Source organism: Pteronotus mesoamericanus, unplaced genomic scaffold (genome assembly GCF_021234165.1).
Source record: "Pteronotus mesoamericanus isolate MK-2021 breed Mesoamerican mustached bat unplaced genomic scaffold, CSHL_Meso_final contig_182, whole genome shotgun sequence".
Taxonomy (NCBI): Eukaryota; Metazoa; Chordata; class Mammalia; order Chiroptera; family Mormoopidae; genus Pteronotus; species Pteronotus mesoamericanus.
In genome coordinates this window covers 20,240,590-20,259,218 of record NW_026555078.1, presented here as the reverse complement: position 1 = coordinate 20,259,218, position 18,629 = coordinate 20,240,590, and the positions used below count along the sequence as shown (strand labels likewise).

The 18,629-nt window shown below is 37.6% G+C and overlaps 1 protein-coding gene across 1 annotated transcript in view; it reads left to right on the top strand.

Moving 5' to 3' along the window:
* Nucleotides 1–18,629, top strand: part of SIPA1L1 (signal induced proliferation associated 1 like 1) — a 312,113-nt gene that overhangs the window by 68,063 nt on the left and 225,421 nt on the right. Inside the window, exon 3 of the mRNA XM_054567334.1 lies at nt 345–411. The gene's annotated coding sequence lies outside the window, so the exon portion shown is untranslated. The remainder of the gene's footprint in view (nt 1–344; nt 412–18,629) is intronic.

Genomic DNA, 18,629 nt, shown 5'->3' with positions numbered 1-18,629 from the left:
CTAACTACATCAAAATCACCTTTTTTTTGGTGGGTGAGTGAGAGTTCTTGCTCATACAGGTCCTTGGGTTTCTCCCCACTTGTCTAGGTATTAAATATGCCAGGTTTATAAATTTGTTGTTTTAGTGAGAGCAGTTATTAGTTGGCTTAAATTTAAATGTGTTGAACTGCACATGAAGAGTTTACAAATGAAAAAGGTTTTACAGGTAAAGTATAACAGTTCACAATTATGATTTGATTTGCAGCAGGGATTTCCTGCCTTTATTTCTGTGAAGTACAGTTTTATGTTTTTTCAAACTTTGAATATAACTTATTATACTAAAGGTTATAATTATTTTAATCCAGGTTTTGAGAGAATACCTCAAGTTGGACTCAAAAGCAAGATTTACTGCTAACTTTGAAGTGGAAAAGGGTGAGTTGGTGGATTAGTCGCAGAATCGTGGTGGGGGAGGGAACTATCACTCAAATGTTCATTCTTAGAAGACGTGCTGCTTATAGTGAAATTATGATTTACCAAATGTGGATCCTATTTTTTCCCCCATTGCTTTTTCCTCCATTGTTTTACTTCTGAGAGGCAGAAATGAACACAGAGAAGAGGGGAAACTCCTACACAGTTTTTGGGTGTCATCTTTATAGATATAATAATTCAAATATTTTTCTGGTTACTTAAATTAATAATATGAAGGTTTTTGTTTATATTTATGTTTTTACTCCATAGTAAATGCATTTCAAAAAATCGTCTGTGTGTTTCTTAAAATTTGATGGGAGTTTATACCTCAACCCATGTTCTACATAAGAATCTTGTTAATGCTGATGCACTATTGTATAATTGGGAATACCAAGCTTATCCTGAAAAATTGAGAGATGATTGGATAATCTGTTTGGTTGACATTTACATTTGATCTTGCAGAGATTGCACTTGGGTACTGCTAGGTAGAAACTCAGCTCTGTCCTAGGCCTATCCTGATAGTTTAGTGGACATTTCTCAAAATATTTTAATCAGTTGTGAAAGGGTATTCCCACTGAGAAAAATAACAGCTTACTTTGAGTGAAAGAGACTTTTTTACAGGCTGAAAATGCTGTAATATGCTAAACTCATAAATTCAGATAAAACAAGTAGTTTGGGGTTGCATAGGTTTCTTTGCTTCTTTTGCTTTGTACTTAACCTTCACCTCAGCAAGATGCTGAAACAAAGGTCTTGGGATTTTTCTTATCAGTTGCTCCCTCAGGAGCAGGAGCCAATTGCTAAAGAAGTCAGCTCTTCTGAAGCTGCTGCATCCTATCAAGGATGGTCAAGGTTGGTCAAGGTTATATGCAGCCTGCTGGGCAATTGGAGCACTGCTTTCAAAGTGGCTTGCTATTTCTGACTTTCCTTGCATTTCAGTTAGAGAAATTAGGGAATGATTATCTCTGAAAATGTTTTAAACTACATCAGAACATTTTCTTGGTAGCCTTTATTGGACCATTCTCAGCATTCTCTCTTTTTTAATATAGGTGGAATTTAGGAAAGAATTTGAGATCTCTGTAATTTTTATCCATGAAGCGCCAACGATTTTTATTAGCAACACAAATGAAAAACTGTCTTTGAGAGTGTGGCGTCTTTGGAGCCATCAGGAATTCCTTAGTGGTGAGCAAGCACCCCGCGGGCGTGCTACAGGAAGGTGCCTGCGGAAGGGGCCGAATCCGTGCACATTATTGAGCACCCTCTGGTTTTCACCTCAATCATAAAGGTTGTTTTCTAGATTGATTTTTTTTTTTTCCTCCTGGGAACTTGTATAGAAATACGCACCTTCAGTGAAGTCTCTGTATGTCTTATGGTGTATTAAACACTTCTAAATAAATAATTGCTGGTTGATACACTTGAATGTGACAGTTTTTAGCACAGGTCTTAAGTTTTAGCTTTATTAGGAGGCCAAGCTTGTTTAAGCTTTGATGTTGTAGCAGCTGCACCTTGTCTTTTGAATTAATTGCTTAGTTTAATAACTTGAGCACTTAAATCACTTTTTTCTTAGTGACAGTCATATCTAACAAGGCTAGTACTGTGCATGCATTAGGACAGGTTGTCGATCCTTCTCTTAGGCATTCATACTTGCTCAGGTCCGCTCAGAGGATAGATGAGGGAGGCCACCGTTGGGCAGTTTTCTAGACCTGCTGGTGGCATGACTCTTTCTTGGCTTTCTGAATGTATAGTATTTCTTTCCTAAGTGCTCTGTACCTCAGGGACAACTGCAACAGTTCCCTTCCTCCAAAAGAAAGCAAAAATCCAAAATGACACACACATAAAACCAAATGCACAAAACCTTATTAAGTCTTTTGATCTTTTACCTTTTTATTTATTTTTTGAGTAGTATTGTTTTAGAATTATAAAATTGAATTAAGAAAACACATTTTTCCCTTCCCTTTAAACATTTGTTAAATTGCTATAATTTTTGTAAATAGCCAGCAAGAAACAGAATGATGTTAATTGATGGTGATCTCTAAATTATGTGTTTTAAGCATTTTCTCAAGAATATTTTAACTTCGGATTTTCTCTTTGTTATATAGATAATTATGTACTCATAGGTAGGTCAGCTATTATTTAAATTTTTTTTACTTCAGATTTTAATTGAGGAAAATTTGAAAAGCTCTCCATTTCTTTCTTGAGAATAAAATAAAAAAGAATAACATTGATCACGTTTACTTAGACTGGTATAATACACAAAAGTAAAGACATACTTTTTGTTGTTTTATGGGAAGTTCTAACCATTTATTAAGTGAAAAAAGGAAAGAAAAAAGTGCATATTAGTGCATTCTCCTAGACCTTTCTTGTGTTATATGTGATAGCAAGAAACCTAATAATCATAATGCCTTCCATTGGCCATCCAGGCAATAGAATTATTATAGCAAATTCAAAGGTCAGTTAAAAAACGGAAGCCTGGGGCCCTTGCCAGATTGTTCACTCAGTTGGTTACAGCATCATCCTGATACCCCAAGGTGGCAGGTTTGATCCCTGGTCCGGGCACATATGAGAATCAACCAATGAAAGCATAAATAAAGTGGGAAAAAAATCGATGTTTCTCTCTCCCTCTTGCTCTCTCTCCCTCCCCCACCGCGCCCAGCCTCCCTCTCTCCCCTTTCTTTGTGTTCCTGTCTCTCTCTAAAATCAATAAATAAAAATTTAAAACAATGGAAACCTGGAAATAATTTCTTTCCTATCTCTCCATCATGTAGACCTGTGACCTTACCCTCTCATGTCTACTTGATGCAGCCTCTTGTCTCCTCATTATTCTTTTAAAATAAACTATTTATTTATTTATTTTTAGAGAGAGAGAAAAAGAGGGAGAGAAACATTGATGTGTGAGAAAAACATTGATCAGTTGCTCTGACCAGGAATTGAACTGGTCACCTTCCTGTCTGTGGTACAGTGGCCAACCAAGGGAGCTACAATAGTCAGGGCTCTTCTCATTATTCTAACAAATTATGTCTTCGTTCACATCCAATACACTTGCCAGTCATAAAGACAATAGAATAAATAATAATAAGACTTTGACTATATTAACTCTTAAGAAGAATATAACTCAAATGTTTACCTTGAGTAGACTTGTTAGATTCCTAGGTCAACCTAAATTGAAGTTTCATGGTGCCACTGAGGGTATGAAACGGAGACAACTTTTTAAGGTAAATACTAGATGAAATTGTATGAATTAAATGCTAAGTATAATATGACAGTGTTAAAAATTTAGAGTAGTAAAGGGATGATTGCAGAGTTTTCCTTTTATCTGTGTGGCCATGACTAATTTGAATTGAGTTTGGCAAACCTTGAAGTCACCTCAGAATTATTTCATTATGCATATTGATTATGCAAAGCCTTCTTTGTTCTTTAAAAAGAAGATTATATCAAATTTTTTGGGCTAGCAAATATTTTTACCAGCCTTCAGAACTGTGATATAACCCCTTCACATTTACTAATGCCATCATACCCTTTTTCTCTTCAATAAGAAGAATTTATTCTCACCTTGATGGTCTTCAGAAATTTGGAGTGCGGCTGTCCACATCAAATAGCTGCCTCTTTTAAACTCATTCTAGTGGCAAATAGAACACACAATAATAAGAATTGAATTCAGTTTTCTTGGAGGAGTGCTTTATTTTTTAGTACGTACCTAGTTATTTTTCTGAGCCCAGGATTTGTATGGGTATGATTCTTTATGATGCCACCATGTGACCCACTTTCTGGACTCTCCAATTAACTTAAAATTTGCTGATAGGAGTGATACGAACAAAAGTCTTAAGTAAGGAATCAGAAAAGAGAGAAGCAAGAACATGACCTGAGCATGGGTGGAGGTCAGGGCGGGCATTTGTACTGAGTGTGCCTCCCGCGCCCACCAGCCCTGCCTGCCTCCTAAGGTGGTTGAGTGAGAGCATTTTTGAAGACCTGGCTTCTGGGATCAGATCGTATGGCGGAACTAGAGATGAAACTTGTGGGGAGCTTGCATCTGCTAATTCCTCACGATATTCCGATGTTTCTCGAAACTTGGTGGTGGGGTTTTTTAAAAATTTGAAACTCGGACTTCAATGTTTGTCAGTACTGAAGCATATTTTATATGTAAAAGGAAGTTGGAAATATCTTCACTATCATTTGAGTGGCTTTCATCAAAACTAGGCATGCAAAATGAAGGCCGTGTGGCGGTGAAGTCCAGTATGCCATGTTTTGGGGGTCTCGGTGCTCCTGGGAAAAGGGCTTTATTGTGTTCTCTTGGAAATTATTGTTAAGCAAGATAGTGGAGAACTGAATAGGCTGGAGGAAAGCTACTGCTCACATCTGCACAAAACATACCAAAGCCTCCAGCACCTGGAGGACAGGGAGCGCCTGTGAGGTGCGGTGTGCAGCCCCTCCCTGCGCCAGCAGCCTCTTCGGGGCAGGGGCGTTCCCCCAACGACGCTTTGTCTCAGCGCGTGGCTAACTGTGTTCTTCCCGTGAGGGTTTCCTTAATTTAAAAAAAAAGAATAAAAAGGACTGACGCGTACTCTGGATGAGTCTTTGGGAGGTTAAATAATGAATGCTTACTGAAGGACTCATGGACTGATTTTCTTTTCAGGGAGTCTTTAAAAAAAAAAAAAGCCTGTAACTTAATTCAGTAAATGGCTCTTTTCTGCTACTGACCGATGTGTTTTTCTCCAGTTAACTGGAAAAATAAATGGTTTGAGAAATTGTCTAGGTGATATTTGATGATTATTGGTCTTTGTACGGGGACCTCTTAGCATGTTCTAGTCTTAAAGCTTTTGTAGTTACAAGAGGTAAGATATTCTACTTCTGTTGCCACTTGTTGCCACTGGATTTATTAGTGGAACAGTTAATTCGTTAAGGAAATATTTATTTGACAGCTATTATATAGAGGTATTTTTTACTTAGGATAGAAATACAAAAAGAAATTCCCCATGTAATCAAGTTGATTTTCTAGAAGGGGAGACAAGACATAATTAAAGATTGTTATTATAAATTACCAAATGTAATAAGGCCAGAGGTGGAAATACAAGTAAAATGCATTGAGGTGTCTGTGGAGAGAGAACTAAATCCGTGGTGGTGGGCACTGAAAGATTTATCCATCCGTCTATCCATCCATCCAGCCAGCCAGCCAGCCATCTGTTAAAAGAGGAACATTAGTTTCTCCAAGTAACCAAAGTAATTCATATTTATTAAACAAAATCTGGACGTTTCTAAAAGGCAAACAGACTGAAGAGTCACCCAGTTCCTACCAGATCACTCAGCCTCCACCACCCTGAGGTAACTATCTCTGGTAGCACTTTTACTTTATGTTTGTGAGATTTTTCAAACATACGTAAAAGTAGAGAGACTAGTACAATGAGGCTCCATGTACCCATCACCTAGCCTCAACATTTATAGATATTTTATCATTCTTACTGCATCTGTCTTCTCCCTGCTTTGATTGATTGATTGATTGGAGTTTTAAAACACAACCCAGATATTATATGCTTATACCATGTAACCTATAAATACTTGTTAGTATTTTTAACAGTTAATGACTTTAAAAATTAGTCACAATATCATTAACCTTAATGAGATTAATGAGTATTCTTTAATATTACTAGCTTGTCCTGTAGTCCATGTTCATTTTCCTCCATTGTGTCAAAAATATCTGTTTTACAGTTAGTTGGAACCGGGATCCAAGTAGGATTAACACGTTGCTTTGCATGCCTCTCTTTTAAGTAACATTTAATCTGTAACATTTTTCCTCTCCTCCCTTTTTTCATGCAATTTATTGTAGAAGAAACATTTGTTTTTTAGGACTGCTAACATTTTAATAGTTTTTTCTTATGTAACCATGTATATATTTTAAAAGTAAAATAGGGATCATACTGTATGTGCTGTTTATAAGTTACTTTTTATATTTAGTGATATAATGAGGACACTTACTGTTCTACAATTAGTTTTTATTTTCTGTTAAATCTTACAGCTTTATAGTAACTGAAAGTGAGAAAAATGCATTTGATTGTATTTAAAGCAAATCTTACATTAATGATATGTATTACAACAACAAATCCCTCCCTCCCTCCTTCCCTCTCTCCCTCCCTTTATCACTCCAGCATCTGTTATGAATGGATATAATACTGATGATGCAATTCTCTGATTTGAGGCTTTATTTTTTCCCCCTGAGGAATATCGATAGACAGTTGTGTAAAAGACAGGTGTGCTGACAGGTTTGGGTACAGAGAGGGTGAATGGTGTCCATCCAGACCCTGATTTTCTGGAGAGTCCACTACGCAAAGTGAACCCTCCTTATTATTGACATTATAAGCTGACATTTATTAAAAAGTTAAGTTTGCGTTCTCATATCAGAGTAGGCTATGGGTGGGGAAGGATTCCTAGGGGTTAAAAGGGAGCATGACTGTTTTTAGTGATGTTAGCATAATTTTAACTTTTCTGTATTAGGTTCTCTTCCAGTTACAGCCAAGTTTCTAGCCTGGGAAAAAGAGTATGTGTGCAGGTTCACACTAGTAACAATTAATTATACCAACTAGAGCTGTGTGTGGCCATTTAAGTTAATAGTCTTCTGTTCTTCAGCAAAAACAAACAAACTAACACCCAGCTTCGTTTGTGATATTATGGTTGCTCCTAGTAGTTTGTCTTCTTGCATTTGATTAGTTTTTAATTTAGCAGTGGTTATAGAGATATCTTTATTTCACCTTATCCTTTAACACTAAGTCACTTAATAACCTTATAAATTCCTTATGATATGTTTTTCTAAATTAATTTTTAATAGAAGTAATAAATGGGTCTCTAAGGCCTACTCCTCCTCAGTTCCTTAACCCCCTTCCAGGTCCCCTGCTAGCTCTCCAGAGGCAAATGCTGTGTTGATTTGCTATTTATCATATAAAATACTGTATTTTTGTGCTTTAAAACTTAACATAATTGGTATTATATTGAATATCAGTAACTTTTTTTGTCTCATTCAGTGACATGCTTTGGAGATCTGTCCATGTTAGTTCATGTAAATCTAGTTTATCCTTTTAGGCTGCTGCTTAGTGTTGTATAGACTAGTCCCAGGAATGTTCTACAGGTTTTAAATCTAATTTAATTCATTTTTTAAACATTTATCTACTGCTGAACTCCTAGATTGTTTTTGATAGGTCCTGATTACAAATGAGGCTTCAAAGAATAGCCTTGTCCTTGGCTGTGTGCACATGGCTGTGTGTTTCTCTAGACAGTTGTCAGGTCATGGGATGCTGTAATAGACACTCCCAAATCGTTTTACCAGGGGACTCCCATCAGTAGTGAACAGGTTCTTTTATTCCACATGTTCATCTAAGGATATGGGATGGGGCGGGAGGTAAATTTGAAGAACTACCTTGTTTATAAATAAGTAGACCTCACTAAGTTCTAATATTTCATCTTGAAATTTTTCTTAAAGACTGATTTTGTTTTTTGGACTATATTTTGCTACCAGATGTGAGTTTATTTATACATAGAGAATAAGGTAATTAAATAGTTAGAAGTAAATTATGATAATGTCCGCTGAGCTTTTGTATAAAGGTAACACCTCACTTGAGAATTTGCGCGTTGGAGGTAAAGCTAGGTATGAGGGTTGTCTTAATTGCGTCTTAGGTTTGGAAGGCTACTTCAGTTAACTGCTAATCTCTGTTGTAATGGCTAAGGAATGTGTTGTATATTCAGCATAACTCTCACGTCATTATGGACATCACAGGCAGAGGGAATGCATAATTAAATGAGAGACACTACTGGGCAGGAATAGGCACAGTGCCTCCTTTAGTTTCCCTTAAAGGACATTCTTCAAAGTAAAGATGATCTACACCCTTTTCTTTTCCTTTGCATGGTTGTCTGGCATGAAGGGGAAGGCTGATACAGCTCCATACTCTTTTGATCTCTTAAGAAAAGAATGTAAAAATTATTTTCGATTGATTATCATCAGGAGCTCTGATTTTTGAAGTTGTCAGTCTCTGTACACTACTTCTTTCTCTATAAAAGTTATGCATATTTCCTTTTAATTTCTAAAGCTCTGTAACTGGAGGCCTCGTTGGGAGTCTGAGCCTCGTTCTTGTCATCTGTCTAATGGAACTGATAAGCCACGGGCCTCGCAGGGTTGCTGGAGCCCTGGGTGCCATTGCGGTGCCCCATAGGAGGAAAGCTCTCAGCTGCACAGGGCCAGAGAAGTCACTGAGTAAAACTTTCTGTGACAGATGAGAAAACTGAGGGTAGGAGTGTGAAGTAACGCAGTTCATCCTCCTTCAGTCTGTCCTAACGACGAAAACTATCTTTGCCACACATCAGATCACTTTGTGACTCTGTTTCTTAAGAAACCACAGAGGCAGCTTTTATGCACAACGTTTTCTTTGCCTGGAATTTCCCTTTCTTCTCACCACCTGTCAGCCACCTTATCCTCCTTTGAAACACATTCAAGTTCATTTCCTCAGGAAGGTCTTTATGGCTAATCCTGCAGGTGGATTTTATTTCATGTCATCATCCACTCAAGTATATCTTTCACTGTCAAAATTTGAATTTATTTGTATATGCATGTCTTAGAAAAACTCTCTGCTGTCCTCATTAGTTATTTATAAGGGACCTGTACCATAAAATGCTGGTTATTTTGGGAAAAGGAACTTCCTTAGAAGAAAACCATATTTGTTAGCAGTGCAATGCTATTTTTGTGTTTTGAAAGAAAATGTCAACTGACAGATATAATTAAACTCTCAATAAATACCTGTATTATGTTTTTAGTGTATTAACTCCTACTCACAGACATTTGTTCTGCCTTTTAAGCTAGTAGGTCAGAGCTAAGGATTATGTTAAATAAATTGAAACAAAACTGTCCATTGATATCTTTCCATGTGGATGGGCATGCCTGAAACTTTCCCCATGTTCTTATCTTTTTCCTATGCTACGAAAGTGGTGAACAAAATAAAAATACCAAGATAACTGCAGAAGAAGTTATATGTGGACTGATTAGTCCATTCAAGATCATATCAAAGCCAGGTTAGAAGCTTTTATAATTCTGAACATGAATGAATGCACAATTGAATGAGTGTTTCACTATAATATACAGCATACACATTTTAATGTAATTTCCACATAGAGTTGAATGGAGAACTGCTTATATATGACATCTATTTGTAATAAAAAATTTGTGTGTGTATGTGTTAGGCCCTTCTGGGAACAGGGAGGAAGTATTACAGGTAGTTCCTTCCCCCCAGTGCACAGGCAAATGCATATGTTGGGTGTGTCAGCTCATATGAAAAGACTGCAAGGTCTTACTTTATGTTAGGGGTATGAAGGAAAAGAGATCTAATCATATTTTAGATTGGGAAGGAGCCTTAGCTGTCATCTGTTCATTTTTTCGATGAAAAATGGATAATCACAGAGATCAAAAAGTTTGCCCAAGGTTGTATTACTTTATGATGCTAAGGCTCAGAGCTCTGAGTTTGTGGAGATAGATGTCACTGTTGATGCTTTTCTAAGAAACTGTAGTGTCTCTCTACTCATTCAGGGACCTCAGAGTATTTTCTAAGTTATTATCTTTTGTATTTTGAATACTTAGAGAATTAGGCTATTGATGGTGTTTGAGGCTAGAATTTTTTTCTTTGAATATTCTGTAGTATGGGGCCCACAGGTTCCCCCCGCCCCGAGACGACATCATAGAAAACCAAAATATTGTCTAAATTGGGGTTTTATTATTTTCTTATATTGCAAAATAAGTAATTTTTTGAAAAGGCTTTGTGTAAAACATTTTTGAAAATCCAAGGCAGTTTCACTTTTTCAAGTGTCGACTTTAAGTTAATTTTGCCTAACTTCTACTCTAAGGACTAGATCTTATTTATCTTTATATTCCCTGCAGCTCCTAGCACAAAGCAAAATGTTTAGAAAGTTCACTTGGAGGGTAGTTTATCTGAAATGTCTCTCTATTTTCCTACCCAAATCCTTAGTGAGAATTACTTCACCCTTCTGTGTCCCTGGCTTTTCTCTTCCATGTCATTGTGAACCAAGGATGAAAGGAAACCGGAAGAAGAATTATTTGGACATTTGAAATACAAAATTTCTAACTGATCAAAAATTAGACCAGGGGGCCAGAACATAATTTTAGCTCTTAGTTGTTGAAGTCTTACCACATGGCAGATACGTATTCTTTGAGTACAGAGATGAGTCGACATGACCCACTGACTTTAAGAACCTAAAATCTAATAGGTCAGGCAGGTGTGTAACTGAGGTGCTATAGTGGGAGTGTTCGAAGTGTTGAAGCCATACATGTACCCTTGATGTTTCTCATTAGTGATATATAGAAGGATATGAATACCATAGATGGTATAAATTCAATTACAAAGTAATTAATTGTTTTAAATTAAATTTTATGTTTTAAATAGCTAATGCTTGCCCATAGAGTAAAATCCAAAAGGTTATATTGTGAAACTAAACTGCTTAGCTTTTACTCAGATTTCACTAGTTTTTCTGCTGTTATCCTTTACTTTTCCAGGATCCAATCCAGAAATGTCATATTGCATTTAGTATGTATGCTTTTTGAAATTTAATTTTACGCAAATGGTAGCATACTGTACCATGCTTTCATTGCCCTTCATTCTAGCTTATGGTTGTACTTTATTATCCAATTTCTTAATGATGGATTTTGAGTTGTTTCCAATCTTCTGATATTATAGTATTAACAATGCTACAGTAGCTGTCCTTGAACTTGCAACTGTGCCAGTTTATATAGAGGAATTTCTGGGTTCAAAAATATGAATTGAATATCTTCATGTCTTTGATAAACATTGCTAAATTGCCTTCCATAGACATTGCGCAGATTTACACCCCCATCAGCATTGTATGCCTCCCTACTCCTTGGCAATAGTGTGCACGATGAAACCTTTTGATTCTTGCCAATTTCATACCTGGAAAAGGGAATATTGTTGCTGTCTTCCCATGCATTTATTTCACTTGCCATAGCGAGGTTCAGCATACTGTTGTATGTTGAAGAGCAGTGTTTTTTTTGTTCCCTGTAAATTGACTCCTGTGATCCTTTCCTCATTTATTTAGTGAGAGAAACTTTTTAAAAAAAAAAAGGAGTTGGCACTTTGTGATAGGAGTTGCTGATTTTTCCCACTGGGTTTATATTTTGTCATTAATGGTAAATTTTGCCATGTATACTTTTATTAGTATACTGAGTCATGTTTGAGAGTCTTTATGTTATTACTTTATGTTCTGTAATTAGCACAGTACCATACATACAGAAGGTAAATGTTTAAAAAAAAATTCAGTCTGCTGTGGGATCCTCACTGGAAAGTAATTCAGGAGTACCTGTTAAAATTTAACATGTATGCATCCATACACCGTAACCTTATAGTGGCATTACTCAGCATCCACCCTAAGGGAAATGTGCGTCTTATCAATGAGGCATAGGTTCCATGGGCAAAGGCAAGTACTGCTTTTTAAGCAGCACCTACCGTCACCCTTTTCTTCTATCTCCTTTTCCCTTCCGCCATGAAATTCTGTTGAAGATGTGGAATCTTGTAAAACTGGGTCATAGCCCATCCTGAGCACTTTTAATTTGATTCTCCACCTTACCTTTCAGTTAAAACACAAACAAAAACAAAGCTCTTCATCTTGGTAATCCTTAGAAACATGTTAGAATCAGCTAAATATTTTTCTCCTTTCAAACCTCTTAAATCATCACCCACATTTTCTCTCATTTCTGATCATTCCCCTTTCCCTGCCGAAAATCACCATCATTAGCCAGTGTTCCTGATTGCAGTGTCCTTGATGAGCGCGTTGGGGACAGAAATACTCTCAGTCCCCCGTCGTTCTCCCCCTCCTGTTCTCACTCCTGCTCAGTCAGCACAGTGAGTCCTATTCTTCACAAAGATTAGATCAGCTCCACCCACTGTAGCCCTTATATCTGCTCTTCATTCGTTGTGAGAGCACAGCCTCCTCCTTTCTGTCTTGGATCTCAACTCTAGACCGCATATCTTTGAAATCTTTACTTCTATACCAGGGAATTCCTTATTAAGCAAACTTTTTTTGTGTGCATGTGCGCTTTGGTTGGGGGGGTGCATGATTGCTTTCATGTCATGTAGACGTGAACCAAGGATGCATCCGAAAACAGAAAATTGTTTTGTGCAGAGTCCTAGAAAAAAAGCCTCCTTCATGGTCTCAGCATTAGGTTGAAGGGAGAGAGGAGGGAACCATTTGGTAACCTGGGAGTTAAGGGAAGCAGGGAGGTAGAATTGGAATGTTTAAAAAACTAAGCAGCTATTGGATTGGTGCCTGGGGTTTGGGTCATGCTCTCCTGTGCTTCTTTCTGCAGCATGCATGCCTCCCTTTTGGACCAGCTGGAAATCCGTGGGCTGGTTACTATGGGAATTGATGGGTGCTGCTGGCAGTGGGAGAAGGAAAGTTCTTGGAATTGATTCAAAAATCATAGGAGAGCAGAGTTTTTTCCCCTCCCTCTGGCTTCCTTGCTTACTGTTCTTTGACTTGATTAACTAACTTGATTTTCGCTTGGCGAGAACATTTCTAATAGCTCACTTCTGGCGTCCCAAGTAGAGGTGGAGCGAGCAGACTTCAAGAGAAGAGGGCAACACAAAGGATTGCTAGCTTGCCGGGTGAATTTCTGTTTTAACAATTGGCTCCTCAGGCTTTAGTGAACTCAGAATTAAATTCAAGCTTCTAGTTCTTTTTATACTGTCAAGGAATGTGCTGCAGACAAGGAGAGGGGAAAGTCAATGTTTAATTCCAGAATCACAACCTTTCTCTTTTCTTCACTGCTACAACCCCTCATGAAATTGAGGGTGGGGGAAGGCATTCAGTTTTTGTTAGAGGTTTGCTGATTCTGAAATGTTGAGATAGAAAACAGATGTTATTTATTTATTTAATTGATTTTAGAGAGAAAGGAGGGGGGGGAGAGAGATCGAGAAACATTGGTTTGTTGTTCCGCTTATTTAGGCGTTCATTGGTTGATTCTTGTATGTGTACTGATGGGGGATCAAACCCACAACCTTGGCACATGGGGACAACACTCTAATCAACTGAACTACCCAGTCAGGGCCAAAAACAGATGTTTTAATAGGTCATACTCACATTGGAAAATAGTGAGTTCAAAATACATTTCATAAGTCAACCTTCATTAATTTGATTAATCAATGACTTTAAAAAACCCTACCATAAAAAATAAAAAAAAGACACAAAGCCTTAGCATAGCATATGCTAGTTTATTTTTATAACTACTCATGAATATGGAATGTAAAGCACTGGTTTATTTTTCTAAGAAAAGTATTTGTCTTGAGGAGAGGAGAATATTAAATTATTGTGGACATTACAAAGTTTGACAGGACAGAAAATTTTTCCCCCGACATTTTTGGTTTTAGTTCACTGTTTTCTGTTGGTTCTGATTCTCTTACCACTAATGAAAACCTTATTCAGGGAAAACTTTTTCTTTTAATTTTTGAGAGATTTTGTTGAATACATTCCCTAGATGTGAGACAGCTGTCTAGATCTATTCAGACCCTGACTTGGGATCATAAAGGTGATAAATCACTTGGCAGAGCAATCATGCAATGTTAAATTACCTCATGATTTGGGTGATTTGTTTCTAAAACTTCAACACTCCTTTTTAATTCATTTAATTCGTGTTCTGTGGTGGGGAGGAAGGACTAGAAAGAAAGGCCATTGCGCACAGGCCTTGCCCTCCTCCAGCTTCTGACCGAGGAGGTAAAGTGCTGAAGGGCAGGGTGTGGTAGGCTGTGTTAGAGGTGGGTGGATGAAGAGAGGTGGTGGTTGGCTCCAAAGTGAAGTGCTTTTGGTAAAGGTGGCTGAGGTGATTTGTTTTTCATAATGAATTTGAATTTTAGCTATGTATTTGAATGAAATTGAAATTGTATAAACCTTCAGAATTTTGTCAGCTTGGTGAGTTCATGGCTATAAGACGACTGGAAACATGGTGTTATTCTCATAAATCTATTTGATTAGTGCTAATTCTGTGACTTATTTTATATACACAGCCGCAGATGGAGGTTATTTATGGGTCTGTTTCAGATCCAAAGTCTTGCATGGGGAGTCTTTCCCATGGGGCGTAAGGCCGGCCAAAGCTTTTAGACGGGACTCCTGTATGGCCTTCTCTGGGCTAGCTTCCCTAGTTCCAGAAAAGAGAACTCCAGCCAGGCCTCTGATGGCTGCTTTACTTGGATTATTGCCTAGAAGTTCCCAAAGGGTTCTGGTTGAACCGTTAGCCATCTAGATTATCTAAATAATCTAGATTATTTGTAAAAGTGTATCCATCATACTGCTCTTTGGAGAGGATTATACTTTTATACTTCTTAATAAAATATTCCTCATTTATTAGTATCAATGTAAAGAAAAAATTTCCTCAAAACTAGTTAGGACTGATTGTGAAGCATGGTTTTTCATTGAGCCTGAAGGTTGTGGTGCAGAAGGATACGGTCTGTGAGATTCCTACAATCAGGTACTAAGTTTGTCTTGTTCTTAATTGTATGAGTTTGGTGCGTGGGACACAGTAAGTCCAAAATAAGTGCTTGTTGAGTGAAGGGGTGATTGCTGCTATGGAGTAGTTATCGCAGTTGATGGAAAGACTGGTGAGGTTTTTAACTGTCTCCTTTCTCTGGATTCTACAGGTTTTGTTCGTGATGAAGATTTTTTAAACACTTTTAGATAGGTTGCTTCAAAATTTTAATAACAGTTAAAATTTTTTTCACATAAAATAACCAAATAGAACATACATAACTAAAAATATAAAATTTTGTAGGCTAATTTAAACAATATAGAACATGTAGTATTACATCTTCTTCTGTTCTCTTCAGAAAGGGTCTCATTAAGATGTCTCCCTTCTGGCCAAGATTTCAGTTACTTGACTCAAAGCCCAGTCTATAGATGGAAGTGCAAGAAAGTTTGCACAAGCAAGGAACACTAATGGGGTTTATTTTGCCCTAGCAAATTGAAATTTATTTTGTAATTTTAGTAATTAATTATGAAAAAATATTGTTAACATTTAATAAAAATTAATGTTTTAATATTAAATATGATTTGCTTTTCTAATAAAGTGATAGAAAACATAAGGAAAAGGTGATTATTTGAAGATTCGATCGTCCTAATAGAACCTTACATTTCTTCAATATAATATAGCATTGTAATATGACATGTTGCACATGAGGTGATTATTGGGATATCCTGTGGAAGCTTCTGGACACTATTCATTTGGGAGCCAGTATACAGTAATAGGTGGGGAGATAAATTTTATGCTTATAGCTTTTGAGTTCAAAAGCCCTGATATTTTAGTTTTATACTATAAGGAATTTCACAGTGTCATTCTGTCTCTGAAAATATTTAGCCTTTTATAATTTCATATTATAATTTTGGAGCCTGGTATCTAGTGTGAAGGAGGTGGTTGATGCATTGTATATAAGACCTTAGTGGAATTCTGGATACTGTCTGCTGTTTTTAACATTTTTATAAGGAAGTAATCTTTTAGGCCAATCAGTGTCTCAATTTTGAAAACTGGTCAAATTTCATTATTGATAAATAACTTTACCTTTTTATACTCGTAGTTCCTCATAATCCTTCTGATAGGATTTGAATGAGTAAAAGTGAAATTGATTTCAAATGGAAGCCACCTATCAAATTGAAAAAGACATTACTGATGTTTAATGCACTCAAGATGATTTTCACAACAGAACCCTTGGAAAACCTACAAGTATGTTTGTAGGAGCCCTTCCTGGCACACCCGGTCATGATTAAAGAATTTGTCTTGATTATAATCTTGCTGTGCTAAGTGGGTTAAGCAGAGTAGTTTCCACTACATTGAATATTTATTTATTTACCTGTTTGTTTGTTTGTTTGTTTATGCCCACCTGAGGAGATATTTTTATTACTTTTCGAGGGAGAAGAAGGGTGGTTGGGGGGGGAGAGAGGCATCGATATGAGAGGGAAACATCGATCTGCTGCCTCTTGTACACACCCCAATTGGGGATCAAACTTGCACCCTAGATACATGCCCTGACCAGGAATTGAACCTTTTGGTGCACGAGACAACTCCCCATCCAACGGAGCCACTCAGCCAGGGCTCTACTGTATAGACTTTAGATTTTTGTGGCATGTGTATATATCTGTAGTTATAGTTACAACAGCCCTTTTCCTAGGTGCTGTACTCACCCAATGGAGACCTAGACTCATCCTCCTGGTGCTGAAAAGTACTTGCAAAGAGACAACTCCCCCCCTGCACACCCCCGCCCCCGGCCCTGCACAAGCTCTATGGAGTCCGTCCTTCGGTGCCTGTGTAGGCGGAAGGCAGAAGAAGAGCCTAGACCCCCAGAGGATAAAATAACATGTGAAATCCAGACAATCTTGGATATGTTTTCTTTGCTTATCAGTTTCTATCCAGGCAGTCCTATTAGAGTCATCAAAATGAAACAGAACATTTTTAAAGGTTCGGTGTCAGCGGTGTTAGAGCGTTCCTTTTTGTGTGTGTTTAGAGACTCTGAACCTGGGGCTCTAGTTTCTGTGTGTGCTTAGCAGGTGTGTTAGAGACAGAGCCAGGCAATTCATGCCCTTGAAAGTAATATCCATGGCCACCTCTTAGGTGCCCCGAATCTTTACAAATAGTGTGGAGCTACAGCCCTTCCCAGTCCCCTGGGACACAAAGATTGAGTTTATTTACTTCAATGGGAACAGTATAAAATTCTCAATCAAATTAGCATTCATTGTGAAGAAAATAGAAGTACGCCATTCTGTACTTTTCCTGGGGGTTATAGGAGAATGTTTTGAAATCAGAGGAACCCCAGAAGACAGAAGCTTAAAAAATTCCCAGACTTTGCTGATGCATGGTTCTGTGAACAGAGAGTGAATGTGCATCAAACTTTTCAATGCCTGAGACTATTTCCCATCTAAAGTTCCCAGGTTTTTATTTCTTTTGCTCATCCTAGAAGATCAGGAGACGTGATTTATTTTTTTGCAAATAGTTCATGTACTGAGCAGGACTGTGAGAAACAAGACCTCTTTCCTTTTGGTTCCTGGAGAATGGTGTTGACACTAGGCACTGCTGAGCTGCGCCCAGGAGGGGTGTGCTGCTCACTCCTTTGTTTGCATAAGAGAACAACGTACTTGGACTCTCTAGACTTTACCCCCACATGCTGTTGAACTGTACTGTTTGTATTATGTGAAGTAATTGGGAATGGCACTTGGAGCTTTGGGAGATTTTTAAGACATTGATTATGTGGTCCTTGCCACTCAAGTCTGGAAGGGGAGCTAGCTCCTGGCACTCGTTCTATGCCCAGAAGAGCCAGCTCCTAAGTGGGGGTGGGGCGCCTTCACCCCACGACCAATTGGCACCTAGAGGTAAAAGGCTGAGCAAAAGCCAGCATATGCCAAGTTTAAGTATAAAATGTTTATGAAAATCAACTTTAAAATTGGATTTACATTCTAGTTGGGGAGAGAAAACGTTTTCATGTGAAGTAATTGCAATTTTAGTGGAAGGCAGCATACAGTCTAATTGCTTCATTGGCAGTTTTTACTTATCCAAGGTTAGACAGAAAATCCATTTAGTAAGCTGAAAACATGACTAGAAATTTTGACTCTGATGTCTGAACAGGGGAAGAGGAGGTAAATTGGAGAAACTATTCTTCAAAAGGTGTGACCTCTTTCATATTCCCTGATATGTTGAGTTTTCTCAGTTGTCTTAGGCCTTGATGAGAGTCTAGGATTAGAATCAAGGCACATTGTCCCCCTTTGGAGAAAATATTTATTGATGTGTGTCTATCCCATGCATTAAGGAAGGTAAGCCATTTTCCCCATCTCTTGTCTTGAGACAGGAGAAGTATGAGCCAGAGCTGAAGCTGAATCCCGTATGCTTACACGGATCGCTGTTTCTTTCCTGGGGACTTTCTTTAAAACAGAATCTGTCTGTTCTTAGCTGTGAATGGAGGGAAAGTCTGGACAGTCTCTCTGATTGGTTGTACTGGTGGTTAAACACTTAAATGCATATATGCTATATGGAGATATGCATTTGGTATTAATATTGCTTAGCGTAATTATTTCTTAAGTGTATATTACTCTGATGAATCTACAAATCTTTGTTGATTATAACAGGTGTATGACAAATACTGCTTACTCAATTGCTATTGCAA